The sequence below is a fragment of the Diabrotica undecimpunctata genome, chromosome 5 (genome assembly GCF_040954645.1).
Source record: "Diabrotica undecimpunctata isolate CICGRU chromosome 5, icDiaUnde3, whole genome shotgun sequence".
NCBI classification, from domain to species: domain Eukaryota; kingdom Metazoa; phylum Arthropoda; class Insecta; order Coleoptera; family Chrysomelidae; genus Diabrotica; species Diabrotica undecimpunctata.
In genome coordinates, this window is record NC_092807.1 from 133896282 (window position 1) to 133917904 (window position 21623).

Here is a 21623-nt window from a genome sequence, read left to right on the forward strand (position 1 = left end):
GGGCGCGGTGTACTCTATACACCAGTTACAAATAGCTACAGAAACAAAATTTCTTTGATAATTAGAACTATATTCAATTGCACAACTTGTGTTTAATCAATAATTAGTTATTATAAAATAAAAAATAAAACTAAAAAATATTTCAAAATGGTAAACCAGTGAGAAAAAACGAAAACAGTAATTTATTACATGTTGAAACACAAACCTAAAAAAATATGCGAAAATTTTTAAATTTTTAACTAGGTAGAAAAATAAACACATACGAGTCTTTATTCACTTTGGTCTTCTTCCTGGTTATTTGAGTTAATACACTCAGGACAAATAATGGTGGAATGTTCTTTGCAAACCATTATCCTGCATATCTGACACGAAATGGTTGTCACTCCATTTTTACGCCTTCCGCAGCAATAGCACCTTCCTCGTATTTTTGCTGGTGGTCCTTCTTCTTCTTGTTCCACTACAGTAGCTTTATATTTCTTCAGGAATAGTTTTAAATCTAAGGGCAAACTCTGTACTTCAGCTCGTTCTGAAAGGTGTGGTCTCAACAAAGATAAAAATAATTCCTTTAAAAATATCCTTCTATGTGTTTAAGGATTGTTTATATTTGCAGCATTATACAGGATTTGGCTGTAAATTCCTGCGATGTTTAGGAGCTGAAAAAATATAACCATCGGCCACCTTTGCTTTCTCCTTGATACCGAGTATGTACCGCATATTTTATCTACTGTGTCGACACCTCCTTTGTGAGAATAATAATCTAAAATTATATTTGGCTTTTTTCTCCGGATCTACTGCAGAATCATTATGCATGGTTGATATCAAAGGCACAGCTTTATTTTTTGCAGGGACATATGACACTATAGTTCCCCGTTTTTGAAATCCGAAAAGGGACGATCCAACTTCTCTTTCTTTATGTGGTAGGAACTCCAACGGCAGCTCCCGTTTATTTTTCTTTAGTGTGCCAACCATTGTTACTTTATCTTTCAAAAGATCATTGGCCAGTGAGTGACTTGTGTACCAATTATCACATGTCAAGTTCCGGTTTTTCCCTTTCCAGTCTTGAAGTAAACGATGTACAATATCAGCAGATTTATTTGATTTGTTGTAAGGTCCTTGTGGCTGATTACCACAATACACCTCTAAATTTGTAACATAAAATGTCTGGGCATCACACAATACAAATAATTTTAACCCATACTTTGCAGGCTTGGACGGGATATATTGAATAAAACTGCATCTACCTCTGAAAGGTATTAACATTTTGTCAATTGTTATTTCTTCTCCTAAACAGTAGTTATACAAAAAAGTAGTTCTCCACAAAACGATCCAGTGTAACTCGAATAGCAGCAGCTTATCAGTTTCCTTGCGTATCCCTCTACTATTTTTGTCATCAAATCTTAGAGCAGCAAGCAAAAATAAAAATCGATCAGCACTTATGCACGCTCTAAATATTTCTGAGTCGGTTCCGTCTTTAGTCCACAATTCAAGAAAATGTATATGGTTTTGCTTTTTAGTTCCTGCAAGAAGTAGTAGTCCGATAAATGCCATAATTTCTGTTTTTGTTGTGTCTTTAGTCCGTCTCGGCCGGTTATACTTTATTCGCATATTTGCAATTTTCAATTTTGTACACTCAACTATATTTTCAATAATGTCGTCACTAAAAATGTTTTCGAAAGCACTTCTATTATTAGTAATATCTCTAGCACTTAGCTTTGGCCCAGGAAGTATTTTTACAATATTTTTGCTGGAAGTTTTGCTACATTTGCTCACCACTGAATATTTATACCACTTTGTTTGTTTATCTGTCGCTATAAAATACTCATCTTCATCGCTTTCTAAACTTTCACCATCGCTCTCGTTATCTGAATCAGAAGACTCTTTATCATTTAGTTCTATCTCCGATTCAGTGTTATAATCGTTGTCTTCCGTAATTTCTTCCTCTTCTTCTGACGAACTAGCATCCTCTTCTCCCCTTACTTCTTCCTCAGGTTCTTCTTCGAACAATGCTTCAGCCATAGCTCTAAGCTCATCTTGTATGAGACTATTAGGGTTTCTAACACGAACTCGATCCCTATAAAAAATATTTCTCCTAAGTTTCCATTTCACATTTTTGTATAAAAAGTACAATGTAACATTTACTACACAGAAAATAACACGTTTGCAGGTAATATAAAGTTTAACATTCGTTAAATTTACTTACATAACTATGTGCGTGGTGTACTGAAGGCACCGTTCGGGAACTCACTTTGATATTTTTTATCACAACTCAACTATTTGATCAAAAATCACGTATCGACTGTAACAGACAATGGTGAATACTATCAAAGCACGATTCGATAAGTTTTGAAACTATTTTAATTTTTCTTACAATTGCTCACAAGAAGAGATTTAAAAATGATAACAATATTATCTGTGAATGACTTACCAGTAAAGTTAAAAATAATAAAAAATAAATAAAATATAGCAACATTAAAAAAAACTGATATACTGAAATCTATTCTGTAATCACTTCTGTATAGAAGAAACCGAAGAATTGCATTTATTAAATACTTTGCGAATGCAACAATTTTTATGTAGGAGAAACTTCAAGACAAATAAGTGTTAGGATAAAAGAGCATGAACATACCCCAAAAACAGAGAGTTCGCCATGTATGCGAACATGTCTGGGATAATGCACACAGAGTAACATAAGTTCAAACGGGCTTACGGATGGATTTATATAACAAAACCTTGTTATAAAAGGTTAATTTTAATTTGCGGCCAATGAGCCAATAGATATTACTTAATTTTTAGGTCCAAGCTATTTGCGTTAGACGGCGGTATTAATGCATGCCGAGATATTCGCACAATAGCAAATTTTTCTTTCTGGTCGTGTGAAGCCAGTCATGCACCTCGGACAGGCGGATACGTTACTGCTATATGAAGCTGCATATAAAATTCAACGCCGTGAAATGCTTATGGAACATATATGTATAATATCTGTTATAACAAGAAAATGCATTTGGCCTCTATAATTGAGAGTAACATGTGGCTTCACAGAGCTGTGCTGTAAAACTATATAAAAATAAAACATAAGAATATTATTATTAAAAAATATAATAAATTTAAGCGAATAACTACATTTATTTAGTACACTAATGAACTGCAAAAAACAAGGTAAGCAAAAACTTTTTTGACAAATATTGCATTTAAATTTTTTGAATGGCGAATTTTTTGGAGCTTCGACCACCAGCTCTACTTAGATTTTTATAGCACTCAACACATCTGCGTGTTTTATTTCGACCAACATCTTCTAACAGATGCTGCGGCAATGGAGGTTCATTACGACGATAATTCTCCGTATTTTGTATTTGAAATAATTCCAAGGTGACAAGTTCCTTAAATCTAATCTAGTAATGGTCACCTTGTCATTCGTAAACTGTTGATGTTGTTGATGTAGTATAAAAATATTGACTAATGCCTATTCCAATTGACTTTCTACTTTGTCTTGTTCACAATAAACTGTTAAGTTGTAGGTATAACCCTTCTTAACACAAAGTTTATACAGTTGGATGGCGAACTTGTGTCTCTTATTTTTAATAAATTGCTTAAAATTTAAACGTCCTCTAAAAGGTACTATAGTGTTGTCGATACACAAAGACTCTTTTGAAGCTTTCCATTCCATACAACAAAGTCGAGAACACGTAGCATCTTAAGGCAGTTATTCTTAGCTCCAGAGAAAGGTCTCGATTAACAAACATTGTTTTCATTTTTATAATCGCTTGTCTTGCAATTTCAATGCGTGTGCTTATTTCTCTATCTTGGTCGTAGTTTTCATTTACCTAGGTTATTCACTCTTTCTACTTGTTTTCCCTCGATATCTAGCCTTCCTACTGTATGTTTCTTAGAAATAATGATGCACTTGGTTTTCTTAACGTTCATTTGTAGTCCATATTTTATACTGACTTGATGTAATCTATTTACTAAGCGTTGCAGTGCTTCTAGAGTATTTTCGATTTTAACCTTTGCTTTTTGATCCCAGTACAGATTGACAATAACCCGTATATCTCGACTATATACATTCTTTTCCTTTAACAGTTTTAAGAGTTTCTAATGTCGTACTTTATCAAAAGCCTTTTGATAATCTATAAAGCAGACACAGAGATCCTGGTTCATATCTAGTCATCTTTGCCCGAGAACATTAAAAGCGAACAGAGCCTCTCTCGTTCGGAGTCCTTCTCTGAATCCAAAGTGGGTGTCATATATATCTTCTTCAATTTTTTTGTATAGTCTTCCATGTATTATTTTGAGAAATATCTAAGTGTGTGGCTTATTTGTTGGAACATAAGGAAATTGTTGTGTACTGTGAGCATTCTGTCGCATATACTTTGGTAGTGTTACAAACGTGGACAGCAAATAATCTTCGGGTACTACTTAGCTCAGTGGGTATCTGATCTGGGCCTACTGATTTTGCGGTCTTTGCATTTCTAATTGCCTTTTTTAATTCGCGCATTATTATTTTCAGTCCTGTTTGTTTCTGTGGTTCTTCTTGTATCATTCTATCATCGTCGAATAGTTTCATTATGTATTCTTGCCAAAATCTTAGTTTATCTTTGATGTCTGCAATGAGTTTACCATTATCATTTTTGAGTATCTCATAGTGTGCGCGCTTTTTGGTATTTGTTAGTTCTTTTATTTTTTTATGCATATTAAAGCTGTCGAATTTTCTGTCATACTCTTCTATTTCTATGCATTGATCTGTTAACCACTTTTCCTTGGCCTTTTTTATCTCTACTTTAATTCTATTTTGTAGTTCTTGATATTTTGGCCCATTTCTCCCTTTGGCTTTTCTCCCCTCTTCTATTAATGCTAGAATTTCTGAAGTCATTCACTTATGTTTTTTATTTGTCTTTTCAGGCTTTAAATTTTCTTCTGCAGCCTTTAGTAATGCCTTCTAAATATTGCTCCACTTTTCATTGACATCTTCTGATGTTAAGATTTCTTCTCTTACTTTTTTTAGATTAGAGTTACCTTGTTGGATCACTTTTTGATGTATTTCTCTTTTTATTAATTTTGTATAATTAAACTTTGGTTTGTTTTTAGGTATTACAATCTTTTTGAGTTTCACGTGCATTCTAGCTATCAGCGGGTTATGATCTCAGTTAACATCTGCTCCGGAGTATGCTTTTATTGCTTTAATTGAGTTTTTGTATCTATTTTTGACTAATATATAGTTATTATCCCGGCAACCTCTAATTCTTCTTTTAAGCATATCCCACAAATGCTCTATAGGACTACGGTCGGGTAAGCAAGCAGATCTGCTTCAAGGATATCTGTTGTCACTCTGTTGGTATGTGGAGGTGCATTATCCTGCATGAAAAATAATTTGCCATTGCACCTCTCGAGATCCTAAAAACAGGTTCAAGAACCAAATGAATATACCTGTGAGCGGTTGAAGTTAATTAGATGGAAATGAGACGAGTTTTTTCACCGATCATAATTCCTCCTCAAAATATGACACTTCCTCCTTTATATCTGTGTCAGATCTGACAGTTTCCGTTCTTGCTTATCTTTCTCGCCCTCTAAGTATACGAATTCGTCGGCCATTTGATTTTACAAAAATCCTGGTTTCGTCTGAAAATAGCACATTTTACCAACTTCCAATGTTCTAGTTTTATTTTGAAGACACCAATTTGGGCGATAAATCTTATGCTGACTGGATAACTCGGGAACCTGTAACTGTCTAGTGCTATATAGTCCTTGGGCCAATGTCTTTTTCTTATCATTTTAACTGAAACATTTACACCTGTAGCTTCCAAAAATTGTGTTTGGAGCTGCAAATGAGAAATTGCTAGGTATCTTCTAGTATATATATAATAGTCTCCCGTTTTATACCGCTCGCGGCTTTGGGAGTATAGCAGGGTAGTCTGCTATATCTAGGGCCTACGGTATACAAGGAAGGTAACATGGCCAGTGCTACGCTTCAACCGCCTATTATTACCCCTGGTTTTACCCAAGGTACTCATTTTATTCAGGCTGAGTCGACCTGGGGCCTATAGACATTTTTAAAAATGTCTAGTTATTCTTGCCGGCGGTAGGATTCGAACTCCAAACCACCGGCATGCGAGGCAAGCATCCTACCGCTTGCGCTACGCAGGCCCTACATCTTCTAGTTACTAGGACAAAAAACGATCGTGGCGAGCCATTGTTACTTTTTATCGACTTTTTTTTGGTCTATTCTTAAACTTTCCTAATTCCTTGCATAGATTTTTAACACAATGCCCTATAACACGCCCTCCCATTGCAGCTATGTACCTTTGATGCATTCCTTGTTCCACATGACCAATCATATTTCCCCTTTGCACATCCATTAGCCTAACATAAAGCATTTTTCGTTTGTATACGAAAAAGTTAGTTTTTATATTTTCTTTTAATTTACAATTAAAGCAAATAATCTATAACTGGATAAATTTCTGTAAGAAATTTCTTCAAGTATTTGGCTAAGCCACTGATAGTCAAATATTTTCCTGTAAGTAATAATCCTATTTCGTAGCTGTTTCCCAAACCTAGCATATGCAGATATCATTTTGAATGCAATATCAAAATAATCAAATCTCATGATCTTAGACACCATAGAGTGTGGACGCTAGTGGTGGGCTAAACTTTTTTTTTTTCGTCTTTATAGAGGGGGGGTCTGGAATCTTCAAAAGACATCTCAGTCCAGGGCGCCGCCTGACTACTTTAGTGCAGGATTCGTTCTTCGTACTCCCGGCGATAGTTCCCGAGGTACTTTAAAATGCCCTCTCGTCGCCTTGTCTACGCCGAACGCCTACCTGCTAAACCAGATTCTCCTCTGTCATCCAGCGATCCAGAAGCGGAATGGCCGCTGTAAGGCCGGCATCACTTCCGAATCACTACCTTTATTCATTCATTCTCCATTCATACACATCCACACTCTATTCATCAGCAAGGAGGTTCCCTGTCTCGTTCCAGGTAGCGATACAAATATGACAAAATACACAAATTCAATAAAACTGAAACTCTAAATATCCTTTTCATTCTTTTCAAATAATATTTGTTTACGTACTAATATTACACTAACCTAGCGATGTTCATATTCCTCCAAAGACGATATAATATTAACTTTGCCTTTGCATTTCTCATTAGAAAGAGACTTTACAATACCTCCGATTCACCGACTACCTCGATCTCGTTCCTTGTTATCCTGTTACACGTCTCTCATTTCACAACTTTGCTACTGAGACGAGAACGTGATATATCACGTTTTAGCGATTAAGAAGCACAGACATAGAATAAGACCTAAATCACAATCACGTCATAGTCACAGTATATTTTGTTTTTATTCACATGTTGTGATTGCTATTTTCTAATCACAACTGTTATATCACAAGGTACTGATATTTAGCCTACCTCTAGTGATTTAGACTCTAGATGGTAGTAAGATTGCTATTTTAATTTTTTAATCATCTACCATAAATAACGTACCGAGCTGTACGTTATGATTGTCTGATTGTTTTATTGGTTTGTGTATTTTTAATAAAAAACTATATTCCTTGCAACAATATCAAGTTTTTTCCAAAAAAAATATTGATTTAAAATACATTTATGGTAATTCCGTAAAGGTTTTGTTGTATGTACTTTTAAAAGTAGCTCTGCTCGCTCCTGATATGGCGTTACTCTATTTTTTGATAAAAATATCGATACAAATAATATTATACCCAATAAAAACTTATTTGTAACTGAAAATCCACTAACCATAAAAAGAATATGTTGTGAAAATTCTAACTGTCTAACTAACCAAAACCATTAACTTAAAAATGCAACATTTACTGTAAATTCGAGATTTAGCATTGACTTTATAGCCAGAAGCCGCATCGGTAAATGTGCGGATTTTGCTGTTCAGAAAAGCACTTCAGTGAATCTCAGAAAATCCGATATGTTGGAGATCTGCCTAGTAATATTGCTTGAAAAAGTCGAGCTTTACCACATTCGTACTTCTTTTATTTTATTTTGAATTTTATTAGGTTATGACGATTGTGCGAGCGAAGTGGAGATGATGAAATGTTTCGTAACTTTATATTTCTTAGTCGGAATGCAGTGACGTTTAAATAAATAAAAAAACATACTTCCGTTTTTATTCAAATACAAAAAAACATTTTTGCTGCATAAGGGGCAATATTTCCGAGATATGTATATCGACGTAGCTTCCTCGCAGTTTAGATAAACATGTATCGTACGCTTTTATAAAAGATGTTTTGTTAGGAATAAATTATATTTTTTCTGTATTACTTTAATATTCTTACTATACATCGAAACTCATTTCTGTTATATTTCCATTTCTATATATACAGATTGAACCAATTTAAAACGGAACATACAATTTAATATATGTCTGTTTGAACTGCATCTGAAATAGTGGACCAATATAAAACTTGGACAAAAATAAATCCATACCCGGTGATAGACATTGTATAAAATATCGTTCAACTATCTGTCTCCTTTAAAGGAAAGAGGAGCTTGCGTAATAGTCGGAGAGATAGAGCCGAAATTTTGAACTGATCAGTAATATGACATTTCTCTATTGGAATATATTCATTGTAACTGGGTTAAGACTTTGCCTTACAGGCGGACGCCCCTCGTGGTACAGGGGGTGGCTATACAGGGATGAAGTTGTCATTTTTTTCGGAAAAATTAACGATCGATAATATGGCTGAACATTTGCCCAGAGTAAGATCTTGGTATAACTAGACGAAATCCCAAAGGGCGGACGCGAGAGTGGATACATAAGGGGTGGCGGACAGGGGTGAGGTTGCAATTTTTTGGGGAAAAATTAACGATAAGTAATATGTCCGCCATTTTCATGGCTCATTATTTAGTCCCTAAATCTCTAAATATAAAAGGGCGGACAGCTGGGTTGGTACAGAGAGCCATAAAACGGGGTCAAATGTACCACTTGCCTGCGCATTTTAGGTCTCGGTAACAATTATTTTCAAACTGATTTTATTATGATATTTTTATACCGATTGATTTGAAAATTTGTATGCTCACTTCTGTTACTATTCTGAAAAGCGTCAAGTAGAGTTTTCCTCAAAATTTTCCAAAAAAATTTCCGTAAATGAAAATTTTCGTAATTTTTTGAGATAAAATCTAATTTGTAGAATCCTTTCGATTTTCTGTCAGTTATACCATGATTTTTTTCCAAAAATTTTAAAACGATTTTTCCGATAAGAAAAAAAAATTTAGAAAAACTTTAAAAATTTCGTCATTTTTCTCACTCTCATTGATGTCATCACATTCATCATCTTCGTCACTTTCACTTTCAATAATATCACATTCATTATCTGCTTCATTTTCAATCACTACTTCTCGAACTGATTCTGGCATCTGAGGTCCACTAAATCATTTGAATTTATATGTTTCATCTTCAAACTCCCAACCACATTCTTCAACAATCAATTCTGTTGGTACTTTTTTATGAGCATTTGTCCAAATATTTGAAATATAATGAGCTCGAAGTAGATGTTGGTGTAATTCATCTTGACATGGTGGTAAGCTTGAAGCATCGTAGTTTTTTTTAAGGCTCGTTCACATCATGCAACTTATACTGCCGGTTAAATAGTGAAACTCTGACATCGTCTACTTTTCTTTTTGGAATTGTTCTCGTCAGTCCTGTTCCATATAAGTGACATATGAAAGTTTCTAAGGTTTCAAAAACTTCATTACAATCGAAGTCAGTTTCACCAAGTTGAATAAAAGCATCTTGATACTTATTGCATTTAGCGCATGCGTCTAGAATTACTGATCTAAATGAACGCGTATCATTATTATTTTAATATTTTAAAATAATAATGATGCAAAATTAATGTCCCAAGAGAATTTGTCAAATTATAATTAACTAATGAAAAAAAATTCAATCAATTTGAAAGTTAAAAAAAATATTGAAAATATCTACAAAGTAAATTTCAAAACTTAAAAAATTGATAATTCCACTATTAAATTGATTTTTATTAATAATTATTTGTAAAGTGTTAAAGGAATTCTAAAAATTGAATTTTACCTATTGATAAATAGAAATAATATATTTTGTAATTGATTATTAATGTAATATTAAATCAAATTTTTCTTATATCTGAACAATCATTATTTGTGCAATATAAATTTAAAAACCTTTTTATTGTAATAAAAAATAAGTAAAATTACTTTTTGTTATACCAAAAATATTTAATAGTTAACATTATAAAATTACTTTAATTTAATAAAATATCAAATATTAAACATTTATTCAATTAAAAATTAATTCGTAAAATATTTATATTTAAGAAAAAAATGTGATTTGTAAAGTAAATATGACTTTAGTTTGAAAAAAAAAACATTATCATAATATCATTTTAAAACTACAAAATATTCTATAAAAGATTCAGACGATGACGTAGAGTTTTATCAAATGTTTTAGAAAAGTTTTTCTAAATTTTTTTTTCTTATCGGAAAAATCGTTTGAATATTTTTGGAAAACAAATCATGGTATAACTTACATAAAATCAAAAGGATTCTACAAATTAGATTTTACGTCAAAAAATTACGAAAATTTTCATTTACGGAAATTTTTTTGGAAAATTTTGAGGAAAACTACTTGACGCTTCTCAGAAGTAACAGAAGTGAGCATACAAATTTTCAAATCAATCGGTATAAAAATATCATAATAAAATTAGTTTGAAAATTGTTACCGAGACCTAAAATGCGCAGGCAAGTGGTACATTTGACCCCGTTTTGTGGCTCTCTGTACCAACCCAGCTATCCGCCCTTTTGGATTTAAAGTTTTTAGGGGCTAAATAATGAGCCATGAAAATGGCGGACATATTACTTATCGTTAATTTTTCCCCAAAAAATTGCAATTTCACCCCTGTCCGCCACACCTTATGTATCCACTCTCGCGTCCGCCCTTTGGGATTTCGTCTAGTTATACCAAGATGTTACTCTGGGCAAATTTTCAGCCATATTATTGATCACTAATTTTTCCGAAAAAAATGACAACTTCATCCCTGTATAGCCACCCCCTGTACCACGAGCGGCGTCCGCCTGTAAGGCAAAGTCTTAACCCAGTTACACTGAATATATTCCAATAGAGAAATGTCATATTACTGATCAGTTCAAAATTTCGGCTCTATCTCTTGGGCTATAAGGAAGCGATAAGTGGTTTGACAGCATAATAACTGCTTGTTTAGTCTAGTTTTTTCAGTGATTCTAGGCAACCTATTTGGGTGGAGTTTTGACTTGTTCTTGAATGAGTTCCGAATCCAGTAGCCCGCTGAAGTATTGGATTTTTATAATATAATTATTTGACAACCTTTTGTTGGCCAACCACCTAGAGCGGAGTTGAGCCGAAATACATTGATTTCGTATGTTCCGTTTTAAATTCGTTCAATCTATATATATATATATATATATATATATATATATATATATATATATATATATATATATACATACATATATATATATATATATATATATATATATATAAATATATATATATATATATAAATATATATATATATATATATATATATATATATATATATATATATATATATAAGTGTAATATCATATTATTCATGTGAAGAGATAGCAGTTTGAATTCGTCTAAAAAGAGTTTATTATCGTTAAAATTCTACAATATAAATTATTAACAATAATAACACAACTAACATAACTTAACAAATATACAAACCTAAAAAGAGAATGCTATTTCTTACGCCATTAAGTAATTTGACAATTGTACCATACAATTTACAATATGTCAATGTCAATAAAACTTAAACAGTCATACAACCTAAAACAAGTGTAATATCATATTATTCATGTGAAGAGATAGCAGTTTGAATTCGTCTAAAAAGAGTTTATTATCGTTAAAATTCTACAATATAAATTATTAACAATAATAACACAACTAACATAACTTAACAAATATACAAACCTAAAAAGAGAATGCTATTTCTTACGCCATTAAGTAATTTGACAATTGTACCATACAATTTACAATATGTCAATGTCAATAAAACTTAAACAGTCATACAACCTAAAACTTTAAATAACTAAACCCTGCTGTTTCACTTAAAATAAACATAGGTTTACTTTTACATCCCCCTACCAAAAAGGTATGATAAACCATCTAAGTATATGGTTTATCACAAGGCATCAATTTTGAAATATGGAAATAATTCATATCATCCTTTTTGTATCCAATATCTACTTCATATAATGTATTTGAAATTTGTTTTTTTATTTGAAATGGACCTACTCTTACTTCGTCAAGTTTTTTTCTATTTAGTTTTGATTTATTTTCTACATATGCCCAATCTCCCTCTTTGAATTCATAGGATTTTCTATTTTTGTCATACAGTTTTTTATTATATTCATGATGTCGTACCGAATTTTTATAGGCTATTTCTTTATCTTTTGATATTTGTTCATTTTTTTTGAAAAGTATGCTACGGGATTCATTTCTCCATCTCTTTGTTTTTGTTTCAGAACCGCACCAATTCCTAGAACTAGCATCTGTATATATAGTTGTAGGAGCATTTGGGTTAAAAATGGCTAGTATAGGTTCAGAACAAAGGATATTCTTTGCCCTATCAAAAGCTGTTTGGCAGCTTAAAGACCAGTGGAATTTTATATCTTTTCTAAGTAAATTATGTAGTGGCTCTAATAACCTAGCTGAATCTTTTATATATTTGTGGTAAAAATTTACTTTTCCCAAAAACTGTCGTACTTTTTTTCTCGTGTCTGGTGCTGGAAAATCTCTGATCGATATTAAATTATCATGTAACGGACGAACTGAATTGTTTCCCACAATGTGTCCCAAATATTTAACCTCTTCTCTTGCAAAATTACATTTTAGAAGTTTGAGCCTAAATCCCACTTCAATAATTGCTTTCATAAGTCTTTCTATATTGTCTAAGTGTTCTTCAAATGATAATGAGAATATTAAAATGCCATCTATGCAGTTTATACAAAATGAATTTAAATTATGCTTCCTGATAATATTACTTAAAATTCTTTGAAATATTGCGGGAGGTGTTTTAAGCCCAAAAGGTAAGCATTTCCATTGCCAATGGCCACTTTGGGTAACGAAGGCTGTCTTGTATTTATGTTTCATCCGAACTGGAATACACCAAAAAGCAGAATTTATATCTAAAGTAGTAAAGAACCTAGCATTCCTTGTTGTGGTCAAAATCTCATCAATTAAAGGAAAAGGTTGGGGTTCAGGAATAATTAATTTGTTTAACTCACGAAAGTCAATGCACAATCTTGTTTTAGATCCTTCACCTTTTTTAAAAGCCAATGTAACAGGTGCTGCAAAAGGTGAAGATGATTCTTCTATTAAATTTGCTTTTAATAATGGTCCTATTTGAAATTCTATCTCTTTTTGGTCTTCTATCGAGCATCTATAGGGCCTTTTTGCAACAAATTTATGTTCTAAAAGTTTAATTTGAGCTTCATTATTTTGAACCTGCCCAATGTCAAATTTATGTTTTGCAAAAATATTGTTATATTTATTTAGTAATATTTCTATTTTATTTTTCTGATATGGCAATAAATGTTCTAATTTTGCTTCAAAAAGTTCTGTGGGAATTTCCTCATTAAAGTTTATGGAGTATTCTGTAATATTAATATTATAATTAAATTTTTCGATTTTTTCTTCAATTTTTCCGTATAATCTTTGATAAATTTCTAAATCAACATCTTGTTTCATTTGAAAATTTAAAATGGAATCTAATCCGAGTAGAATATCGTACTCAAAATATTCATCATTAATTTCAAAAAGATTAATATTTTTCTCAATTTTATTAATTTTCAGTTTTGCAATTAGTTTTCCTGTAAAATTTGTTCTGTCATTTATCGTTTTAAACATATTCCTATCTTCTTGAATATCTAATCCTAACTTTCTTGCCTCCTTCGAATTTAGAAGAGTAACATTTGAACCTGGGTCATAAACTCCACATAATTCTTTATTATTTAGGAATACTTTTAATTTGATCAATGGCAGCAAATCTAGTTTTTTTTTCGTCTAAAAAGTATCAATTAGTATATCAATGGGAAAATCATTCTTTATATTTAGCAATAAATTTTCTTTACGAAACGCATAATCAACAATACTACCACTTATATACCTAAAAGAATAAGCTTGCCTATGATTATGCCAACTTGTTTCACAAAAACTATCTAAAAAATTACTTTTCCATACCTCAAAACTGTTATCTAAGCCTAATGTTATTATTTTTGATTCAAACCATTCTTTTGCTATTCCATCAAGAAACAAACGTAGAATCAAAATCTTGTCTTCATCAGCAACCACCTCACATCGCAAACATTCTGATTCGTAGGTCTTGAGCCATGAATTCATTGGAACATTATTTCCATCAAAATTTCGAAGTACAAAATCATCTTTTATTTTTTTTTTAATTTTTCTTTTCAACTTTAGGTAAATTTGTGTCATTAAATTTCTGGATCAACTCAGCAAATGATGAAAATTGTTGTTGTTTCTATCTTATACACTGGTAATAAGGTCTGTTGTAAGTACTCACTTTGATAAACCACATCACCATCTGAATCAAAATAAATCTCATTCAAATTGTCTTCTAATGCTATAGTACATGTTCTAAAGGATCCTCTTGTTTTCATAGATGCTAACATATTCTTCACTTTTTTCAGATGAAATAGTTCAGAATGATCAATTTGAAGTTGTTTTTCAAAGGGGATTTCATAATAAAAACGGGACCCTGTTGGCTGTAGCCACTTAAATTTATATACATTTTTCTTGCTATTACTACTGTTTGCTTTTATAGCCATGCAAATTCTCATTGATGTAAAATTCATTCTTAAATATCGTTTTGTCCAAATAACGGCTTGGAAATTTATAGTTATCACTGTATTTTTTTATCAGCTTAAGTTCTTGATTTATAAGTGTAATATCATACCCTTATTCATGTGAAGAGATAGCAGTTTGAATTCGTCTAAAAAGATTTTATTATCGTTAAAATTCTACAATATAAATTATTAACAATAATAACATAACTAACATAACTTAACAAATATACAAACCTAAAAAGAGAATCAAGGACAATGCTATTTCTTACGCCATTAAGTAATTTGACAATTGTACCATACAATTTACAATATGTCAATGTCTATAAAACTTAAACAGTCATACAACCTAAAACTTTAAATAACTAAAAATATCTAAACCCTGCTGTTTCACTTAAAATAAACATAGGTTTACTTTTACATATATATATATATATATATATATATATATATATATATATATATATATATATATATATATATATATATATATATATATATATCTATATATATAAAAAGTAATGGCATGTCTCGCAAAACAGAAAACCAAAAATGGTATATCGATGGAAGGCAACCGTATATACGTATTTCTGACTGTTTAGCTTATTCTGACAGCCAGGTTAGAAAAGGAGCATATTAATTTGGGAAAGAATCACTACATATATATATATATATATATATATATATATATATATATATATATATATATATATATATATATATATATATATATATATATATATATGTATGTATATATATATATATATATATATATATATATATATCTATATATATATATATATATATATATATATATATATATATATATCTGTATATATATATACAGTGTGGCGCACCGAAAACGAAACAGAGGCATTTACTGGCAGATGATTCCTTTTTTGAAAAAACGCTCGGACCCGTCGATTTTGTTTTCGAGGGGGGCACAAAATTGGCATAAAATCACTTTAACATTTGCAGCCCCTTAAGCGGGGGTGGCATCATCCCTAAAATCTTAAATGAAAAGGGGGTCGAATGATCCATTATTTGAAAGGTCTTTCAACTCCCTTTATAATGATATAAAATTCATGTATTCAATTCAGTAGTTTTGGAGATTTATTGATTTAAAGTTTAAAGTTGACTTTAATAGGTACATCAAATTAGTTTGTACTTCTTTCAGAAGAAATTTGAGTAAAAGCATTTTCTTAATAAGTAGATGCTTTTATTTACTACGCCCATGGTTTATTAATAATAAAAATAGCAATTGAATTGTCCTTTGTGACAAAAAAAGTTGTTTCTTGAAGAAAGATAAGTAGAGAATGCCACGTACTTATTTTAAATAGGAAATAGTACATTAGTTTGCGATTGATTTGACCAATCTTTGTTGTTAAAATATCATTTATTGCTTTATACATAAATTAACCATGGTATATTCCACGGCAGAAAGGGTTGAAATTATTGAAATATTTTTCGGAAATAATCAGTGCGCTAATAGAACAGCACAAATTTTTAATGAGCGACATGAGAACAATAATGTGCACCGAAAATATGTTCTAGAACTTGTAGCTAAATTTCGGGAAACTGGATCAGTCGCCAATAAAAAACGTAATATTGAAAATCCTATAAGGAACGAAGCAACAGAAGTGGGGGTTTTAGGGCAAGTTATTGTAGATCCTACATTAAGTACCCGCAAATTGCAAACTTCGTGTGGTGTTAGTCGACGTACTATCCAATGGACTCTAAAGGCCCATAATTTTTATCAGTATAAAATTCACCTTGTACAAGAACTTAATGAAGACGATTTTGATAAGCGATTAGAATTTTGTGAAGTTATGAGTGAACGAATTACAAACCATGAACAATTTTTATTTAACATTTGCTTTTCCGACGAATGTTCCTTTTTTTTTAAATGGCGAAGTAAATCGTCATAATTGTCGATATTGGTCGGACTCTAATCCCAGAATTTACCATGAGGTACACACACAGCAGCCACAAAAATTAAATGTTTGGGCTGGCATTTTTGGCGATCATTTGGTTGGTCCTTTTTTCTTACCTGGAAATTTGACTGGTGAAATGTATTTGGAATTACTGCAAAATGCCATAGATCCTGCGCTAACAGATATAATCGAAAATAAGAATGATGGTCGATACTTTGAGAATATGTTGATGTTCCAACAGGATGGTGCCCCACCACATTACGCATTAAGAGTTCGGCATTATTTAGATCAGACCTTTCCAGGTCAATGGATTGGTAGAAGAGGTGCTGTTGAATGGCCCCAAGATCGCCAGATTTATCACCTTTGGATTTCTTTTTGTGGGGTTACTTAAAAAGCAAAATCTATGCTACTCAGCCAACATCCTTAGAAGATTTACGACAAAGAATTGTGAATGAGTGCCATCAAATTACTCCTCAAATATTGCAAAATGTCCGGCAACGTTTTCAGCAAAATCTTTATTATTGCATGGAAAGTAATGGTGGTCATTTTCAACATTTACTCGGCTGACAGGTCAGTTCATTCTTTATTTTTTAACAACTTTGCTGCTATGTATTGATCTCCTCTTACGATGATGTATTTAAACTTTAAATCAATAAATCTCCAAAACTACTGAATTGAAGTACATGAATTTTACATCATTGTTAAGGGAGTTGAAAGACCTTTTAAATGATGGATCATTCGACCCCCCTTTCTCTTTAAGATTTTAGGGATGGTGCCACCCCCGCTTAGGGGGCTGCAAATGTTAATGTGATTTTATGCCAATTTTGTTTCCCCCTCGATAACAAAATCGACGGGTCCAATCGTTTTTTTTTAAAAGGAATCATCTGCCAGTAAATGCATCTGTTTCGTTTTCGGTGCGCCACCCTGTATATCATTTAGCATTTTACAAGGGAGTGATCACTTTATTACATGTCCTTAAGGTTTAATAATTATTTATTTTTAAGAATTAAATTTTAGAAGAATTTTTAATTACACATTGACCCAATCAACTTCCGAAATACATTTTTTTACCTTCTTAAAAATACTAACTCTTCAATTAATTTTCCCATAAATATCTTAAAATTTTATTATTAAATACGTGCATATAATTTTTTTTGTTGTTACACAGTATTTCTATTTTTACATTAGGCGTATACTAATCGTTGTTTGTTTTTTAAAAATAATTTTTATAACTTTGTTAACAGTATATTTTTTTTTGTTAATATTATAATGAATTTTGCCCAGTGCCCAATCATTAATTTGAGAGTTTACCGAGAAATAAATAGAGTTTACCGGAGATATAATTACCCCCTCTAGTCTTTTGTTATTGTGTAGTAATCATCTTGTATCTTTCCCGTTATCCTTATCGCCTTATATCGTTTCCATTGTCTTATTTACTAGGATTCAATGTTTCTTTCAAAAATAGGGTGGCGCTCAACATTTTCTTCTTCTTATAGTCTAGATCTATCGAACCCCGGCCAAGACACCTCTACTAGACTAAAGCTCAGACCTTAGTATCGTTATTTGTGTAACCGTATTGCCAATGATCAGCGCATTGACTATCTTTCATAAGGCACACTCACCCACAACCCAATCGTAATTGATTTATTTCTTTCCTAACCTTCATTGCAATAAAGAACATTTTAAACAAAACCAAAACTATATTTAAATACTTATCTTATGCAAATATACTTATATAACTACTTAACCGTAATCGTAATAATATGCCTGGATTAAATATGTTAAGTAGATAAAGATTCCCAAGCATACTGAATAAGAGATTACAATTAACTCAAAGTAAAGATAATCCAATTTTCCCCAAACTCTAAATATTCGAATTAGTATTCCAAAGTCTCTCGTTATTATAAGGAAAGTCTCTTTTGATATCTTATTCGTATATTTTTAAGGATTTGTGAGAAAGATTCTGTCGAAATCGAATTTCAATGTATATCTACTTAGATAGTTAAGAGTTTTCAACCCAATTACATAAACGCCATTTCAAATCATTCCGTGCATTTCCTTGTCTTTGTTTTTCCGCTATTTTGATCTTATATTGGATGGTTATTTATTTTTAAATTATAGCTATACTATATAGTAAAAAATTTGTAGGTATGCTGTTTTTTAATATAAGTTGATTTGCAAAGTTGATGTACATTTTTCCAGAAGTATTCCTTTATAAGATTTTCGCAATATAAAATTTATTTCCTTTACTGTGTCTTCGGTGTAGTTAATTCTAATCAAAATGCTGCCTGTATACATGTTTGCCAAGTTCGTATTTACATAATAGTTTGCCAAGGTTTGATGTAAAGGATATATGTTTTATACCTAAATATTTTGGATTCGTGGGCCAATGGAAATTTAATGGAACATAAGGATTCGTAGGATATATATATATATATATATATATATATATATATATATATATATATATATATATATATATATATATATATATATATTGTGACGATTGGGGTTTATAAAAAATTAATTTGTAAGTTATATACTAGATAATTTTAGATATAACAAGTATTTGGTTATTTTAAGAAGTTAAATACTAGAGAATTTAATAAAAATATATTTATGTGAGGGCATTTTTAATAAATTAGCATATAATAATTGTAAAAAGTTGTATTTTAATATTGTAAATATATATAAGTGAGCCATGTGCATAGGCAACCAAAAATACTCTCGGAGTGATTGACAGATAGAAATTAATCATAATTGGGAATATAAAGTGGGGTTATAATAATATATTGTTTGAATTGTGTATTTTATTAAATTAGAGTGTTAGTTACTAATTTGAATGTTTATTCTGATCTGAAAAGCCTAAATGTCAACAAAATTATTAATGGAACATTAACGAATTCTCCAGAGTGCAGTGTGTGACCATTGTTTACAGTCGAACATTCTCGAAATAATGATTATGGCGGTGGATCGAACAGATATTTTTTTCGAGAACATCTATATGAAAGTAATGGAACAAATTGGAACATGATCTCTTACCAGATGGTTCTGGAATATCAAAAAGGATATAAATACCCGTGATTTGGATTCAAGATGGAAGTTTTTAGTCAGAAGTCAGGCCAGTTCATTATGAAAGTTAATAGACACATTTAGTTAGTGAATAGTGAAGTAAATTGTTGAGAATTTTCAAGAAGTCAGTCAGAAAAGTTTAGTAAGAAATATGAAAGTTAGTTGGAGTCAGTGAATCAGGTACAAATAGTCAAATTGTTTAATATAATGAGTTAAATGAAGATTAAAAATTATGCATATAATTTAATGCACATTTATAATTATACACAAATAATTATTGAAGATTAAAAAAAGTATATTGGAAGAAATTAAATTATATTATGGTTGGAGATTAGTATAAATCAATTTATAATAATTGGATATTGGTATATTGAAAAGAAGAATAAATATAAATGCTGTTTGCTGGTTTGGTTGGTGGTGTATAAATGCTGGTGAAGAAAACTATATCTTAAATTGGTAGAAGCTGATAATTGGAAAAAGTAATTTCACAAAAAACAAGGATAACTGAAGTACGAAGACATTCAGTGGTGATTAGAATCTATATAGTGGAAAACAGTTCATTTAGGCATTCAGTGAAAGAAAGGTACAAAATTTTGTTAATATAATTTAGTTAATGTCATAACAATTTCAATTTTGAAGATAGTTTGTTTAAATTTTACATTGTCTATAGAATTTAATTAGTTTTATAAGAGTATCAATTTAAAGATAGTTTATTTTAAATTTACATTGGCTAGGTTAGATATATATGTGTGTTTCATAATAGTTATAATAAAGATAATTTAAAAAAGTACTTACAAGCTAATTCTTTGAGAACCGCGATAAAAACCCTATATATTATATTATTAAAAATACTCATTGCTCATCATTCAAACAAAAAACACATCATAACAATATATATATATATATATATATATATATATATATATATATATATATATATATATATCCATCTATCTATAACCATCTTTCTCTGTTGTCTTATTCTCCATCATTTAGGCCTCTCTTACTCATGGCGTCGTTTACTTAGTTCCTCCAGGATCTCGGAGTCGTCCTCTTCTCCTCCTTCCTATGGGGCTCCATTTGGTTATTTTCTTTATCCACCTGCTGTCGCTAGTTCTTCTTACATGTCCATACTACTTTAGCCTTTTTTGTTCTATATATGTTAGTATGTTTGCTTCTATTGATGTTCTTTGCTTTATTTTATAATGCTGTTCGTCATCACTTCATCGATCCATTGTTGTTACACTGCAGCATCTTTGCGGGCATTTCATCTCTGTTGTTACTATCTTACTGCTGTTTTTCTTGTTTATAATCCAATTTTCAGCTTTATATGTTATAATATTTAGGTGCCTATCCCACCATACTGAGTTAAGTTGTCGGATTGCTGTTCTTGTTTCTCCTAATCTTGGCTTAATTTGTTTCTCTTTTATATAAGTGATTATAAACCCCAAGTATTTGAATTTATTCTTTCCTTTGATTGTTATGTTGTCGTTAATCTGTAAATCTTCTATGTCTTCTTCACTTGTAGATAGGTACTCTGTTTTCGCAAGGTTAATATCTAGGCCAGCTTTGATATATTCTTCTTGTAGTTTCTTCATCATGTAACTGTGGTCTTATTGGTCTTATGGAATCACTACTTGATCGTCTGCAAAGTTTAACGTATATAGGTATTCGTTTCGTACCAATACTCCCATGCCTTCGCATTTTCTTTTCCATGTAGTCAAGGCTTTTTCTAAGTATATTTTAAATAGG